The following is an 18,436-nucleotide window of genomic DNA, read 5'->3' on the forward strand; positions in this document are numbered from 1 at the left end:
CAAAATTTATATTTGCCAAACCACAAGTCAGACCATGCGATTTCTTAAGCAAAATTTTAAAATCAAACAATGGTCCGATTTGTGTACTCTAGATTTTTCCAACTTTTTAAACACAAATCGGAGGGTCCGATTTGTGTACTCCCACAATTTTAAAAAACACCAAAAATTACCATGTTAAAGTATATCATTCCTTTTGTTCCAATATCAAAATTTTTTAGCCTACTACTACAGGACTAGCATAATTTATTATTTTTGACGCATAATTAACTAACAAATTTTTTAATATCAAAAGAAATTAAAGTTAAAATGCACTAGCAGAATGCTAATATAAATACAGTTCTAATCCTAAGATTAAAAGAAAAATATAATTTTAACAAAATACTTGTCAGTTGCCAATATCAATAAAAATTGTTGTCCCAATTTTTTTAATGGATAAAGTATATTTTTTTAAAATTTGGTAAAAGTTTTAAAAATATCTCTAAATTTTATTTTATTTCAATTTTGTTCCAAAAATTTTTTATTTGTATCAAATATATTCTTAACAGCTAAAATTTTAAAAAATTTAAGACCAATTCAATAATAATGTATAATAATTATGTTTGGTTTAGTTATATTAATTTTTTTTTATGTAATTGTTATAAAATTGATTTTAAATTTTTTAAAACAATTAGTTGTTAAAAATATATTTAATGTAAATAAAAAAATTTTAAAATAAAATTTAAAAATATTTTTTAAATTTTTGTCAAATTTCACTGACATAAAAGGGCACTTTACCCTTCTTTAATTAATTTATTTTGCTCTGGAAAAGTATATTCTACCAATCTTTCATTCAGCCCTGAATTAGAAGAAGACAAGACCCATCCCCTTCCTTTTTCATTATTGTATTCTTATTATGACCTGTCTTTCATCTTCTTCTTTTTCAACTCTTTATCTTTCTCTCTCTTTCTGTTTGATTTATTATTAATATTGTTAGTGGAGTAGATAGTGATTGAGAACTTGAGTGCCTTGCAGCAGAGTGAGGAGTTCTTGAACCTTGAAAAAGCTAAGAGAAAGATAGATACGTACAAACAAAATGAAGACAAAGAGATAGTGAAAAACAGTGTTACTCCTAATTAATAAACCACTCCTTATCAAACCTACCTATATATAACACAACATGCTTCTAATAACTTCTAACTAAACTTCTTCTATATATATCCCCATATATATCCCATCTATAATATCATATATTTCTATCCCTTTCTCTAGTAAATTAAATCTTGCTTTTTTTTTCTCTCCTTAATTAGTGTGGATCGGAGATTTATTATTATTTTTATTACATTATTGTTCATGTTGAAGAAGGAAATTAAAGGAGGGTGTCTGGAATGAAGTTTGATCCGAAATCATTGTCTCTCTCATCTGATCCATATTCTTTTTCCTTTTTATTTTGCTTTTCCCTTACTAGCTTTGCTTGTTGCCAAAGATAATAAAATTTCACATTTTTATATATTCATACACATATCGAACAATAATAGATGAAGAGGGATAGTGGAAGGAACCTAAGGAGAGTGGGTGTTTGGAATGAGGTTTGATCCAAGATATATATCTACATATATATACCATCATCTATGATTATTTTTTTTTAATTTGTATTATGATGAGGAATAATTGATGCATGAGATTTATATGAATATGGATGGTGGGGGATTGATTATATTGATCTCGGACCAGGCTTCATTCCTCACACCTACCTTTCCTATATATAATGTTACTAGCTACCAAAGAAGCAATCAACTTTCACCATCAACAACACAATCCAATCCAATCCAAAGGTACATATATAATCATCGTTTAATTTCTTCTTCCCCAAATTTTCTATCTATCTATCAGATCTAGGTATATATCTAGATCTACAGATCTCTATGTTGTTGAAATTAAAATAATTCTTTTATAACATATGAAGATCTATTTTTCATTTTCAATTTATTTACGTTGATAACCAACTTCGATTCATCGAGTGGTCAGTATTTTCATTTATTTAAGCAAGTGTCAAAATTTTAAATCTTATCTTATGTATGGCACAATTCATTGGCCAGATCCATGATAGATTCATTTTTGATCTCTCCAACTAGAAAATATAGTGAAAAAAAATATGTTGATTGTTTAATTTGCCATTAATAATTATTCTTTAGTTTGGGAGAAAAAATAGGGTTTTATGTACTTTAATAAACAGCAATAATAAACACTGTCCACTCTAGTTCAGGTTTCTGAACTTATAAGAGAAAAACCAACAGTACCAGCTCTCAAATATTATAGGTATAAAATCATCAAAGGCAGTTATTTTTAATACTTATTATAAATAAATTCCTTATTGAAAAGTGTTAGTGTGTAATTTTGATATGGATTAAGCCGGTGGAGAACTTAAATCATATAAATCTAAGTCTTAGATTTATATTATTATATATAAAAGTTCTATCGAAGTCAGTCCGACCCGTTGAGTTTCTAGTTCTTGGCAAACCCTTAGTAACAATAATTTGGTTGAAGATGGATAAAAAATTTCTGTTTATTTTGCCCACCCAATTATGGAAGCCGCCATGTTTGTCTCAAATATATATATGGAGACGGATGCTATCATATGATACTTACTTTAACCTAAGAAACCCTAGCTACTATTGTAGCTTCCTATTCTTTCAGTACATGTGTACCCTCCCCCTTTTATACTTAGCAATATTTAGAACAATAATTGTTATATAATAAACAACTCCGACCAACAACTCTACTTGATAATTATCATGTTTCTTGTATCAATCATACTATTTGTAAAAAAAAAAAAAATATTCATATAAAATATATATTTAAATAAATTAACTATCATATATATTTATACATAAATACACAATGACTAACTGACTAACTGGTGATAACTTTTTATTTGTAAATAACATTTTTGTTCTTCTATATATATTCTGGTTTTTATTTGAGTGGTTACAAACTATTAGCAGAAATTATAGAGCTTAATTTCAAAATGACGGTTACAATTTCTATGGATAAATGAAATGACAATTTAAAAGTAGTAGCTGTTGTTAGAGTTGTCTAGCTACTACATGCAGCTGTTGATATAACATTTTTGTATTTGTCAACTATATTAGATGAAATGATATCATAAGATATTGACATATTGTTTTTGGGGTTGAATTTCATGTTCGCATATACATTGCTTTTCTGCCAATATTGACTACCGCAGGTACAGTATAATGTTAATTAAATTGATAAGGATGTATGTACCTTTTTTTAAGTCTTTGATTATGTTTTGAGAAATAATGTATGTAACAGCCTTAGGGTTTGAACCCAAAATCACTAGAAGTTGATGACAACAATAAGAATGTGTTCATTGTATATATATGCATATATACAATACAGCCATATAGGTAAATGTCTATTTCAGTATATCTTAGATTATTATTATTATTATTGAGCTGAGGTCCATATTATTTTGTCATTTTGATTTCTCTAATACATGATGTTAGTAATAATAATTCGTTGAGGAGAGAAAGTGCCATGCCTCATAAGTTTACATGCTAACTAAGGTTAATGGAATCTTACTGTCTATCTTCACGCTCTTTAATTTGCTTGTAAGCGATGGGTATATTCCGGTTCCTTCAAACATATTATCTGACATATGATAAAGCATGTCTTTTTATTTATAACGTTTAAAATTTATAAATATATTTTAATATTTAATTTGTATTAACTTATTTTTAATGATCGAAGTAAATTTTAATTTTATCCTCTATATTACATTAATTTTATATGTTAATATAGTTTAAAACTGTTTTGTCAGAATTTTTTTAATCATTTTTCCTTAATGGTTTATATATGTTTTACAGTTATTTCTGATTGAACTTTATATCGTTAATAAATAAAGTTAAGAGCAATGCTAGGGGCCAGCAATTTTTATGATTGTTAGCCATCAATTAGCCATCAATGATGATTTGATGGTGTGAGATTGGTGTGAAATTTCATCCAATAGCTCACCTTCCTCTGCTGGTTACATGCTGGCCAAAATTCAATAAAACTGCTGGCCCTCTAGACTTTTCCTAAAGTTAATGCATATAACTAAAATTAAAATATATAGAATATAAAATTAATATAAATTAAATGTTAGTAATATTTTTTTAAAAGTTAAGAATAAAAAAAAGATATTTTTAGAGTATAGAGTGTACTTAATTTTATGTCACATGGCGTATGCAAGATATATGCATGCTAGGTATGGATAAATTAATAGTTTACTGAATTCTATGCTTTTCCTTATTCTTGTTCTTGGTATGAATAGCTAGGAAACAGGGTCAAAATAACCTTGTTCTAAATGTTCTTTACGTGCGTGACAAAAGCTATAACAGTTCTGCCACGTGATGGAGGACTGTACCACAAAGTTGTGGTGGCGTGAAGCAACAAGTTCAAACTTCAAACTAAACTCACTTTCTTGATATAAAAGATAAATAAAAAGAAAAGAAAAATTAAGACTCACTTTTAATATAGATAAAATAAAAATAAAACTAGTATTTAAAACAAAGGAGCAAATTTCCAGAGTTTTTGTTTTATTTTTGGTGAGACTATGTTGTATTGAAGAGTATTTACATATAATATATTAATATTAATTTTATTATTATTAATATTAAATATAAACAATTAGACAATGACCGTTTTAGTTTAGTTTATTCTTGAACCATTATATATATATATATATATATATATATATATATATATATATAAACCATTATTTGGATAATGAGAAAAGAGTTTTGAATGGTGTAGGATAATGAGTTCAAATGTATTTTAATTCACTCAAAAATGAATCGAAATTATATAATGATTATGACACAATTAATTTATAAATGAACCGAAATTACATAATAATTGCGATATAATTAACTCAGAAATGAACTGAAATTTACCATAATGATTGCGACACATAAACTAAATTTGAAAACAAACACACAAACAAGACTAAATCATGAACAAAAACATATTCAAAATCAATTTTGGATCATACAACACTATTAATATGTTTTTTCTTCTTTTTTGTTTGATATTTTTTACTCTTTTTTTTTATTTTATTCCTTTCAAGAGAATAAATTAAAAAAATTTTGAGAAAATGAAATAAGAAGGTGAAGATGCAGAAGAAAAAGATGAAAAAGAAGAAGAAGAAGCAGTAGAAGAAGAGGAGAAAGAGTTTTGAATTGTGCAGGACAACGAATCTAAATGTACCTTAATTAACTCAGAAATGAACCGAAATTACATAATGAATTGCGACACAATTAACTCAGAAATAAACCGAAATTACATAACAATTGTACACAATTAACTCATAAATGAATCAAAATTACATAATGATTGCGACACATAAACTCAGTTCGAAAACAAGCACACAAACAAGACTGAATCATTAACAAAAATACATTCAAAATTAATTTTGGATCAGACAACGTCATTAATATGTTTCTTCTTCTTTTTTGTTTGATATTTTCTTCTCTTTTTCTTGATTTTATTCCTCTTAAGAGAATGAAACAAAAAAACTATAAGAAAATGAAAAAAGAAGGAGAAGATGAAGAAGAAAAAGATGAAAAAGAAGAAGAAGGAGAAGCAGTAGAAGATGAAGAGAAAGAGGAAAAAGAGTTTTGAATTGTGTAGGACAATGAGTCCAAATGCACCTTAATTCACTCAGAAATAAATCGAACTTATATAATGCTTGCGACGCAATTAACTCAGAAATGAACCAAAATTACATAATGGATTGCGATATAATATAACTCATAAATGAACCGAAATTACATAACAATTGCAACACAGTTAACTCAAAAATAAACCGAAATTACATAATGGTTGCGACATATAAACTCAGTTCGAAAATAAGTACACAAATAAGACTGAATCGTGAACAAAAACACATTCAAAATCAATTTTAGATCAGACAACATCATCAATATAGCAAAAATTCAACAATAACAATAACAATAACGATGATAACGATAATGACGATATATATAAGAAGAAGACGACAATGATGATGATGATGATGATGATGATGATGATGATGATGATGGTGATGATGATGACGATGATGGAGGAGGAGAAGGATAAAAAGAAAGGATGAGAAGAAATTCCAATGAGAAAAGAAGAAGAAAGAGGGGGAGGAAAATGAGAAGGAAGAGGAGGAGGAGGTGGTGGTGGTGTTGGCGACGACGGTAATAAAAGTGAAAAATAATAAAAAAGGAGAAAAAATACGTGAATTTGAAATAAAAGAAGAAGAAGCAGCGTAAGGGGAGAAGAAAACGGAAAAGTGAAGCGCATGATCTAAATCACTTGATGAACTTAGAAGTTAAAATTGTTTGGATGTGGAGAATAATTTTTGTTTCAAAAAAAAAGCAAACATAGTTTCAGTCTTCAATGTTACCAAACTTCCTTTATGTTCCCGCGCGCCGTGCACTTTGGCAGCTCCCAGAAGATCAAGTTTCATCAATCAGGGAGGCGAAAGCATGGTCTCAACCATGTTTTAAAGGTTGTTAGAGATTTAAATGTTGTTAGATAGTGCAGACATAGTGGAAGGTAGTTAGATTTTTTTAACAATATTTGGTATTAGGGTAGTTAGAGTTTATTATAATTTAGTATCTCTCGTCTCTCTTCTCGTGTATTCTGCTTGTTTGGTGAGAGTTTATTATTGAACCAATAAACCAGTCATTTAATCGGTTCGGTTTTCGTAACCTTAGCTGCACCCCAATCCCTGTTTTGTATTCAATTTCAATTTCAATTGCAATTGCAAACTTCAATATTTTCCTATGTATTACTCTTCAAATTCATGGGGGATTTTTCCCTCTTTTGGCACTCGAATTCTGAAACTAGATGTAAAAAGGTATTTGTTGATAGTGAATAGGATGGATCAATTTGCAGGAGCTGAAGAGCATCTTGCTCAACAGGGACTTAGGCAGAAGCTTGATGAAGTCAATGTAGCTGCTCAAAATAGCCTTGCCCCTATCTAAGACCATGTCAGTTCCACTCTCCAAGTTCCTTCTTTTTTTGAAGAAGCAGCTTTTGATTCTATATAGTCCATTATTTGATAGAATTTTGACCTTTCAAGAAAGCATATTTCAAATGTGTGTATGAGTGCTTTGATAGGAGCAGAAGGCAGCAAGAGATAACTAATTGTGTCGAAAATTGTAGCATTCCTCTTTCTAATGTTCAACAGACTTTTGATACTAAGATGCAAAAGTTAGGTAAGTCTCTCTTTTCTTAACTGTTATTGCTTCTTTAATTGCTAAAGTATTGATAGAAAAGTCTCAATAGGGTTACAAACAACTTAGAAGATAATTTGATGAAAATTAATGGTGTGAGAATATAGGAAGGCTAAGAGTAAACTTAGGGAGTAAAATAAAGTTTGTAAAGAGTTTTAATAGGAGAGAAATTGTAGGGAATTTTCATAGGAGAATTTTATTCTTCTTCATTGAAATTATAGTATAGATGATACTGTATATATATTTCTGTAGCATTGTAATTGAAACATCATCAAAAATAAGAAAGAAAATTAATTCACATTATATTATATAGAGTAATCACATCATATTTTCTCATATTGGTTTTGTTATAGTTAGTGTATTATTATAGGTAGTGTTCAATTTCATATTACTTTGTATATATTAGAAGTCCGAATTCTGTTGCAGACTCAACAACTGGTATCAAGAGTCAATATTATATTATTCATTATTTGAGTGATAAAATTCAAGTTTGAATGCAATGGCTTCTACTAGTAAAAATGTCAAAGTAGGCAAATATGAAATCGAAAAGTTTAATGGGAAAATGATTTTTCCTATTGGAAGATGCAAATGAAAAATTTGCTTATATCACAGAAATTGCACAAGGCGCTGGCAAAAAAAGAGAAAAAGCCAGAGGATATGGAGGATGAGGATTGGAAAGAATTAGATCTTGAAGCGCGGGCTGTGATAATCTTATGCCTTGAGAGGGATGTTGCTTTCTTGGTGTATGAAGAAGCAACTGCAGCAGGTGTCTGGTTAAATTTAGAGAGTAATTTCATGACAAAATTCTAACTAACAGGATCTACTTAAAATCCAAATTGTATACATGCAAGATGGAGGAAGGCACCTCAATCCGAGAATATATCAATAAGTTTGATAGGATTATATCAAACTTGAAGGATATAGATGTGAAGATTGATGATGAGGATCAGGCACTCATATTATTACTTTCATTACCGAAGTCCTATGAAAATATAGTGCAGACTTTGATGCTGGTGGGTGACACTCTGAGCATGGATGAGACGAGGGCATCACTTTTAATGGATGATCTACGTAAAATTGCTACGAGTGTAATGTCGTCTTCAAATGGAAGAGAGTATAATGATCAAGAATACGGATTGTTTGCAGCTAGAGGGAGGAGTAATGAAAGAGGAAAAGGTAAGCGTGGAAAGTCTAGACTAAAATCTAGACCTCACGCAGAAAGAACATGCTTTAAATGTGGTGAGTCTGGACATTTTAAAGCAAATTGTCCAAATAAGAAGATAAATTCCAAGAAATAAAACAACGACAACTCAAAAGAAAAACAAGAAGCGAGTTACATCTCAAATGATGATGAAGATTATTACTGTATAATAGATGATTCTTACGAGATATCTGGTAAATGGATGTTTGATTCTGGAGCTTCTCACCATGTGTCCAAATAGGAAGTGGTTTACTATCTATCAAAGCACTAATGGCGGCACAGTTTTGATGGGCAACAATCATGCTTACAAAACTGTAGGGATAGGTACTATAAGAATCAAGATGCATGATGGAGTTATAAGAACCTTGAAAGATGTGAAACATATTCCTGACTTGCGAAAAAATCTGATCTCTATAGGTTGTTAGAGAAAAATGATTGCAAAATGGTTGCTGAAAATGGGGTTTTAAAAGTTGTTCGTGGTTCTTTGGTAATGATGAAGGGGGTTTGTCATGGTAATCTTTATCCTCTTTTAGAGACAACTGTTACAGGTGAGCTACCAGTTAGAATCAGTAGAAGTAAAGACCAAACAGACTGTACGAGAATTTGGCACATGTGGCTTAGGCATATGTCGAAAAAGGGTCTATCATTGCTTAGCAAAAAAGGTTTGCTGAAAAATATGAAGAAATCACAAATTGAGTTTTATGAACACTGTGTATATGGAAAGGCACACAGGATGAAATTTTCTATAAGCAAAACACAAAGCAGAGAATTGTTAGTCTATGTGCATACTAATGTTTGGGGTCCGACTAAAGTTACTTCCAAGGGTGATTCCAAGTACTTTGTTACATTTGTTGATGACTATTCAAGTATGCTTGGGTTTACTTCCTCAAGCATAAGAATGAGGTATTCAACAATTTTAAGCGGTGGAGAGCAATAGTTCAAAACTGAACAAGTGGAAAGCTAAAATCTCTGCGATCTAATAATGGCACAGAGCATACAGATAGAGCTTTCAAGGAGTTTTGCGATCAGGAAGGTATTGTGAGACATTGGACAGTTAGAGACACACCACAACAGAATGGAGTCGCGAAAAGACTGAATCGTACACTACTTGAGAAGGCAAAATGTATACACTCTAATTCTGGATTAGACAGAGAATGGTGGGTTGAGTCAGTTGCTACAGTGTGCTATATAGTGAATCGATCTCCATATTCTTCTTTAGATGGAGCACACCTTATAAGGTGTAATTAGGAAAACATGCAGATTACGAGAAACTCAGATTTCGATGCACGGCTTATTATCATGTCAAAAGACAATAAACTTGATGAAAGAGCTAAGAAGGCAATCTTTTTAGGGTATCCAAGAGGGGTTCAAGACTATCGTTTTTGGAGCGTAAATGATTCTAAGTTTGTAATCAGTAGGGATGTGACCTTTAATGAAAGTTCCATGGTAGCTTTGTCTAAAATTATGACTTCATATTATGGTGATGTTGGAAAAACTATAAATAATCAAGTGGTGGAGATAGAGTCTAAAAACCAACCAATAGACTCTAGTCATGTTCAGGTAGAGCATCTTACTGCTACTCACAAAGATGAGGAGGATGATGAACTTGATCATAAGGAGATTCAACGGAAAAATACACATGTATTACAACAACAACATCAGGATTCTTTGGCATCCATTAGGCCAAAGAGGAATTACAAACTTGTACAGAAACTTGGGTCAGACAAGCTTCTGAGGTATTATAGACAGTTAAATTTGGTAAAGTATGCATTCTCGGTGAAGGATGATGAGCCAATCACCTTCAAAAAAGCTATCAAGGACAAAGATAGTGAGAGCTGGTTGGTTGCTATGGAAGAAGAGATGCAGTCTCTTCATAAAAAAAGACATGGGAGGTGGTCTCATTGTCCGTGGAAAAGACTGCTATTAGTTGTAAGTGGGTGTGTAAAAGAAAAAAAGATCATACTAAATCAGATGGTACAAGATTCAAGGCTAGATTAGTGGTCAAGGAATTCGCATAGAAAGGAGTTGATTATAATGATATATTTTCTCCTGTGGTGAAACACACTTTCATTGGATGCTTTTAAGTCTTATAGCTCATGGCAATCTTGAGTTAGAATAACTAGATGTGAAGACAGCGTTCTTATATGGTGATTTAGAGAAAGAAATTTACATGTATCAACCTGAAGATTTCAAAGTTGAGGGTAAAAAAGGTTAGGTTGGTTGCTTGAGGAAATCGCTTTATGGATTGAAACAATCTCCTCGGCAGTGGTACAAGCGATTTGATTTTTTCATTTTAAAACAAGGTTTTTTTAGAAGTAACTATGATTATTGTGTATATATTCGTAAACTTCCTAGAGGTGATTATATCTATCTTTTATTTTATGTGGATGACATGCTCATTACTTCCAAGAGCAAAGTGGAGATAGATAGGTTAAAGTTTCAACTTGGTGAAGGGTTTGAAGCAAAGGATTTGGGTGCTACGAGAAAAATTTTAGACATGGAGATTATAAGAGAGAGATCAAGTCAAAAAGTTGTTCTTGAGCCAAAAAGGCTACATTGAACGGGTTATTGAAAAGTTTGGCATGAAAAATACTAAGTTGGTGTGACTCTATTGGCTCCACATTTCAGACTCTTAGGTAAACAATCTCCTATAACAGCAGAAGATAAGGCTTACATGGAGAATGTACCTTACGAAAGTGCTGTAGGCAGCCTAATGTACGCTATGGTATGCACACGCTCATATATTTTACAAGCAGTTAGTGTTGTTAGCAGGTTTGTGGCAAACCCGGAAAGACACACTGGGAAGCATTCAAATGGATATTAAGATACTTGAAGGGTACCATTGGCATAGGTTTATGCTTTGGTGGTAAATCATAATGTCAAATTAGTGATTTTTTTTATTCTGATTATGCTGGTGATCTAGACAAACGACGATCTACAACTAGTTATGTATATAAAATCTATGGTGTTCTGGTTAGTTGGTGATTATAGTGGCACTATCTACTACAGAAACTGAGTACATGACAGTAGCAGAAGGGGTGAAGAAGGCATTGTAGTTAAGGGGTCTTCTAGATGATTTGGGTCTTAAGTAAGATTGTGTGAATCTTAGTTGTGATAGCCAAAGTGTGATTCCTTTGGCTAAAAATCAGATTCATCATGCTCATACCAAGCATATTAATGTTAGGTATCACTTTGTGCGTGATATTATAGAGAAGGTGACATTTCTCTCGTGAAGGTACACACAAACGAAAACCCAGCAGACATGTTGATTAAAGTAGTGTCAAAAAACAAATTCCAACGTTGCTTGGATTTGCTCAACATTATTCCATGTTAAGTATTACATGGCGAATAAAGGAACTACGTTTCGTTTAATCCTGGTAAAGGGTACGTAGGCAGTCATTATTAAGATGATGCAATCAGATACGACTACTACAATTTTTTCGTTCAAAATTGTGATCGAGACGAAAAATTGTGAGAATACAGGAAGGCTAAATAAATTTAGAGAGAAAAATAAGGTTTGTACGGAGTTTTAATAGGAGAGAACTTGTAGGGAGTTTTCATAAGAAGATTTTATTCTTCATTGAAATTATTGTTAAACCCGGTTAATTAACGGCTAATTAATCTATAAATGAGAATTTATTCTAGAAAGCCTAAAATGTGATTTTTATGGCTAAATGTGATAGAGGAGACTGAGACGAGAATTTTGGTACCAATTTAATAGGATTCGGACCAAGATTGGACCGAACGGGCCAAACCGGGTCAACCGGACCTAAAGTGGGCCCTTGGCCCAACATAACTAAACCAAAACCCTAGTTTTCAGCATTCTCTCTCCTCACAACACTCAATTCACGCTGAAAAAGAGAGGCCATGGAGGAAAGAACACTCTCTCAAGTTCTCTCCCTTGGTTGATCTTCAAACCACCATAACTTTTGATCTAGAGCTCTGATTGCCGCTCCGTTTGTGGCCACACGTTCACCGCGGAGAGCTCTACAAAACCTATACAATTAATCTTGAGGTAAGTCACGTTTTGCTCTTCGAAATTCCAGCCTTGTTTTCGAGTTTTATGAGCAAAGATGTTGAGATTTTGGGCTCTTTGATGTTATAGGACCCAACTCTCTTGAAGGAGAAGGTTAATCTTGTCTCCTTGGACCTTGGGTGTGGTAAGATTCTCAACCCTAGTGTAATTTTGTTGTTTTATGATGTTTGGGTTTTGAGATGTTGTGTATGGGTATGATGGTTGTGGCTTAGGTTGTGTATGTGTGGATATTGGAGCTTGATTGGTGATTTTGAAAAAGCTTGAAAAAGGGATTTAGTGGTGAAAAATCTGTTCTTGGAGGTGTTGAGGCCTTGAGAGCTTGTGGATAAGTGATTTGGAAGTGCTCCGGTTGAGCTTGGGAAATCGGCTAAGGTATGGTTTCGGTTTCCCGTATCTAATATGTAATGTGGCAGGAAATACTTAGGCTAGAGGCCCTAAGATAGGCATTGAATTGTTGATGTTGTTGAATGGTTGATATATATGATGTGGTCATATATGTGATGATGATTAATGATGCCTTGATGGTATGATGTATGAGGAATATGCATGTTGTGATATATGCTTGATGATTGGTTATGGTTGAATTGTGGGTTGAACCATGTTGGTGGTGAGTATGATGTTAATTGTGTACAATGATGATTTATTAGAATTGGTGTTGTTGAGAATTGGCATGAGAAAGAGTATATGATATGTCAATGTGTTTGGGTTTGAGCCACTTGGGTGAAGTGGGTTAAAATGATGAGATAGTGATTTTGGTAATTTGTGGTAAAGTGTCAATGTGTGAGTTGAGGAGGCTTGATGTTGAATTTGATATATTTTGATTGATTTCAAAGAAAAGGGATGAAATTGGCATGTTTTGGTTGATTTTGAAATGAGTTGGAAATGACTTGTTTTGAAAATGGCACTTTGTTGTTTTGTATGAAAAATATGATTTTTGGGCATACTTTGACGGGACATAACTTGGACTATGGATCTCTGTTTTGTGTCAAATTTATTTAGAAATGAAATTGGATCCGGGATGTCCATGCCGTTCGAAGAACGGGTGAAAAACGATTTAAAATGAGGAAGTTATGTCCGTTGGAAGATTGGGGTTTAAATCTGTGAATTTTGCAGCTTTTAACTTAGAAAAATTTTTAGCAGAATGACCCCTTGCGCGTGGGCGCACTTGGCGCGTACGCGCCGTTCTTCCAGAAAGCGCCATCCACGCGTGCGCGTGATGTGCACGGGCGCGCCGATTGTGCTGCACCCAATGCCTAGCCATTTTCCAGAGAGTTATGCCAGAACTGTGCCGGTGTTGTTCCTGGGGCACGAGAACACCCACGCGTACGCGTGGTTGACGCGTGCGCGTCGATTGGCAAAATTTTAATCCACGCGTTAGCGTGCATGACGCTTGCGCATCGATGAGTTTTCGAGGCCATCCACGCGTGCGCGTGGAGTGCGCGTACGCGTGGCCCTGTTTTCATCCCAAAGTTGATTTTTGAGTTTTAAAAGCCAAATCTCATACTTCTAAGCCTCCGATCTCACCACTTATGTCTTAAATCATTATGATATGTCTAGCTATGAGAAGAAGGGCTAGTGAATGTGGTAACTTGCGAGTGAAGCAAGGGAAAAATGGATGATCAATGAGGATCAAGCATGAATATGTGAGATGCGGAGGATGGTGGTGGAAGTGCTTGTTATGCCATGGGCCGAAAGGCTGTAATTGTTAATGAAACGGCTGGTTATGGATTTAACCGTGAGCCGGATGGCTGGACTATTACCGTGTTACGGCGGAGCCATGATTATGGCTATGTATAAATGCATATATGCTGTTGAATGAATTGTGAATGTTGCACTTCTACTGTTGGAGATGAGAGTTTTCCTGGGAGGAAGCAGTGGCTAGCCACCACGTGCTCCAGGTTGAGACTCGAAGCTCTTTTGACCCTATGTCGTCAGGGTGGCCGGGCACTGTGAAAGCCCCGGATGAGCTCACCCCCATAAATATTCACCAGTGAAGGTGATGGATATGGATCATGATTATGATCAAGTTTATATTGAGTATAACTCGAGTTGGGGAGACACGACAGAGGGACAGTCCAATGGTTAACTGCCAGGACTTGTCGGGTTGGCTCTGTAACCGACAGATGATATCATCGGCCACTAGGGACAGGCATTCATCATATGCATACTATATGAATTGTTTGAGATTGCCTATTTGACTGCATATTACTTGCTAATTGTCTAAATGCCTTAATTGTTCCTATTTGTATATTCCTTGTTTGATATAACTGTGTTTGCTACATTATACTCCTGCTGGTGGTTGGGAGGTTTGAAGGAATTGGAAAGGGAAGTATTAGTTAGACTGAAGTATCTTTAGTCAGATGCCCTTTATGGTTTAGCTTGTTTATAAGCTTTGATATTATCTGGAGGAAGTTCTAGGATTGCCTTCGACTTTCCTCCATTATTATGTATTATATATGTGGAAGCTGTTACCATGCTGGGGACCTCTGGTTCTCACCCATGCGGATTTTGTGGTTTTCAGATGCAGGACGTGAGGCTTCCCGTTGAGGCATGCTGGAGACTTCTAGATTTGCGAAGATCCTTTGTTCTCGGGGCTATGTTTTGGTTTATATGTTTTGCTTAGATACTTTTATCTCCACTAAATAATACAATCTGTGATGACTCCTCTTATGGGAGATTTTGGAGAATAGGTTTCTATTTTTGTGTCCCTTTGGGTTTCCTTTGGGGTTTTCCTTATTTTATCATATGTATATATTGCTATGCTCGGACCGGTTATCTTCGCAGCCAGATCTTGAGTCTTGATATTCCTGTTTTTGACACTCCTTTGTATATATATAATCACGCGTTGGTTATCCTTGTTCGCTACGTTAACGATTGGAGTGTTGCGCTTTTGAGTTGCGGTTTTTGTTTACCCCTTTTTCTACAAAGGCTCCTAGTTATAATCAATCATTCATATTACTATACGTACTAAAATTTTTATTTTAGAGGTCGTAATACCATGCCATCTCTGAATTATGACTTAAACATAAGACTCTGTATGGTAGGGTGTTACAATTATAGCATAGATGATACTATATATATTTATGTAGTATTGCAATTGAAACATCATCAAAAATAAGAAAAAAAATTAATTCACATCATATTATATAGAGTAATCATATCATATTTTTTCATATTAGTTTTGTTATAGTTAGTGCATTATTGTGGGTAGTGTTCAATTTTCATATTACTTTGTATCTATTAGAAGTCCAAATTTTGCTGGAGACTCAACAAATGGTTTGTTACAAACAAAAAGAGCAGACATGTACGCAATTATGACTACATCTTGAAAAATTTTGCATTGGAAGATCTTATTTGGATCTCCAGAAGTTTTAGTTTGATTTCCTATTGAAGATATGGGACTGATAGACCATGTAGTTTTTGTTGTTGGCGATTTCCTATTGAATACGCAAACAGCATAAACCATAAAGTACACTCGAGATTTTGAGAGAAGCAATGTCTGGTGGCAGTATTTCAAACCTTCCTCTTCCTCTATTTTGAGAGAAGCCAGTATTTGGTGGCAGCTGCAGGTGGCCAGATATAATCATAGAGTAGATGAGTTCATAATCCCCACCATGAATTTCACATGTCTGCAACAAACAGGCACTGCTGCTTTCTTTATTTCATTCAAACCGCTTAAATTCATTCATATTTAATAAGATTCTTGCAGCAATAAAAGTGTATGTGAAATTGTAGATTGAGAGAATTGTAATGTGTAATGTTTCACACATATATGCCCACTTGTTGAGACTAACTCTAACTAACTAAAACAAGAAAGTATGAAGAAGCTAGTTCTAACCAACTGACTTTGCTGCTACCTTACTCTCTAAGTATACTAGTACTTATGATATCATTCCTTAACACCCCCCTCAAGCTTAGTTGGGCTTCTCAAACAGCATGACAGACAAGGGCTTTGTCAGCAAGTCTGCTAATTGATCATGAGCAGGGATGTTAATGGCATACAATTGCTTTCTATTCACAAGTTCCCTGATGAAGTGCAGATCAGTCTCTAGATGTTTGCATCGAGTGTGCATTATAGGATTGACAGCAGGATGACAAGTTCTTTGAGGGACTTGAAGCTCTTTGAGAAGTTGCTGAATTGCATCACCTCTGTTTAGCAGTTGCAATAAACCTGTACTCTGCCTCAGTGGTAGATCTACTCGCCTTTGACTTGTTTCCACTCTTCCAAGAAAAACAAAGTACCCGCTGGTAGCCCTTCTATCGTCTAAATCAGATGCCCAGTCTGTAGTCAGTACATTTGCAAAAGATCAGTCCTTGCCTCATTGTACCTTGCAAGTATCTTAACACACCGCCTTCCATTGCTCAAGAGTTGGTTTGTGCATGAACTGAGAGCACTTGTTTACAGTAAAAGAAATGTCTGGTCTTGTTATTCTTAGGTACTGCAAGGCTCAGACTCACCACTGTGCAGCTTCAGGGACGAAACCATTGGAGTTGGCATCGGTTTGGCTTCCTTCATTCCTGCTCTTTGAAGAAGATCATTAGTATATTTAGTTTGAGAAAGGAGTTGTTTATCAGATTGAAGAAATTCAGCTTCTAGTCCTAGGAAATAACTAAATTTGCCTAATTCCTTCAGTGAAAAAATCTGATTCAAGTCTGCAATTAATGTATTAATCTCATTCGAGCCTGAACCTGTAATTACTATGTCATCCGCATAGATTAACATAAAGATAACAGAATTTGGTGATTTTCTAACAAATAAGGCAATATCTGAAGAAGTGTTTTTAAACCCAAAATCTTTTAAAGTAGCAGGAAGAGTAAGGTACGAAGCTCTTGGTGCCTGTTTTAAACCATAGATCACTTTGTGGAGTTTGCACACTTTGGTAGACCTTGAGATGGAGTATCCTTGAGGCTGTGTCATGTATACCTGATCTAGTAGCTTCCCATTTAAGAATGCATTGTCAAAATCGAATTGTCTCATTACCCAACCTTGAGTAAGAGCAATTGTAATAATGACTCGAATGGTGGTTGGTCTCACAACTGGGTTATATACTTCTTCATAGTCCATACCTTCCACTTGGTGAAATCCTTTGGCTACTAACCTTGCTTTGTATCTTAGGATCTGATGGAGGGTCAACAAGAGTCCATGTCTGACATTTTGTTAAAGCTCTAAATTCCATGTCCATCGCATGCTTCCAACTGTCTTTGGCACTTCATTCACCAAATCAATGTGTTGTTATGAAAGTCTTAGGTTGATGATGCCTGACTTGCTCCTTGTTACCATTGAGTGTGTATTAGAGTTAGTGCTTGAGGATTGATCCCTTTGGGGTCCAGAAGGCAAGACTATTTCTGTACCAGAAATTGATATAGTTGGTGCTGTTCCAGAATCAGAATGATGTCCATCCCTTTGGTGCTGTACCAGAAGGCAAGACTATTTCTGTACCATATATACTCTTAGAGAATTATAATCTGGAATTCGATTATACAAAAGTTCAAAAGGACTCTTATGATTACGTACAGGTGTGGGAAGTCTATTTATTAAATAAACAGCAGTAGCAACAGCAACATCCCAAAATTTTAATGGCAGAGAAGCAGTGGCTAATAAAGATAAACCTGTTTCTGAAATGTGTCTATGTTTTCTTTCTATGCTTCCTTGCTGCTCATGTGTATAAGGGCATGAGAGTCTATGGAAGATTCTATTTTCAGCTAGACCACACTATTTCATAACTAGACTAACAGTTTAATAGCACTATGCCCAATCTCTTGTGGCATAGTTCAAAATCATTATCTGACTTGGTTTGTGCAGTAAGAGAGCTAAAGGTTGTTTTTGTTTACCAATATTAAGAAGTGATGTTTTATGAGTGGCAGAGTTATTATCATGCAGAAAATTAGAAGAGAAAGAGTTAGGAATACAAGTAGAATTAGGAACCATGC

At 34.1% G+C, this 18,436-nt stretch overlaps 1 long non-coding RNA gene and 1 pseudogene across 1 annotated transcript; both read left to right on the plus strand.

Annotated features, from left to right (window-relative positions):
* Window positions 1–887: 887 nt before the first annotated feature.
* On the plus strand, window positions 888–3,450 carry LOC140173482 (uncharacterized). The gene is made up of 2 exons (XR_011862487.1): window positions 888–1,811; window positions 3,224–3,450. It is a non-coding gene; the product is annotated as an uncharacterized lncRNA (long non-coding RNA).
* A 2,808-nt stretch (window positions 3,451–6,258) lies between these two features.
* Window positions 6,259–15,376, plus strand: LOC140173481 (uncharacterized; annotated as a pseudogene).
* Window positions 15,377–18,436: the final 3,060 nt, after the last annotated feature.

Source organism: Arachis hypogaea, chromosome 6 (assembly GCF_003086295.3).
Source record: "Arachis hypogaea cultivar Tifrunner chromosome 6, arahy.Tifrunner.gnm2.J5K5, whole genome shotgun sequence".
In the NCBI taxonomy this organism is placed as follows: Eukaryota; Viridiplantae; Streptophyta; class Magnoliopsida; order Fabales; family Fabaceae; genus Arachis; species Arachis hypogaea.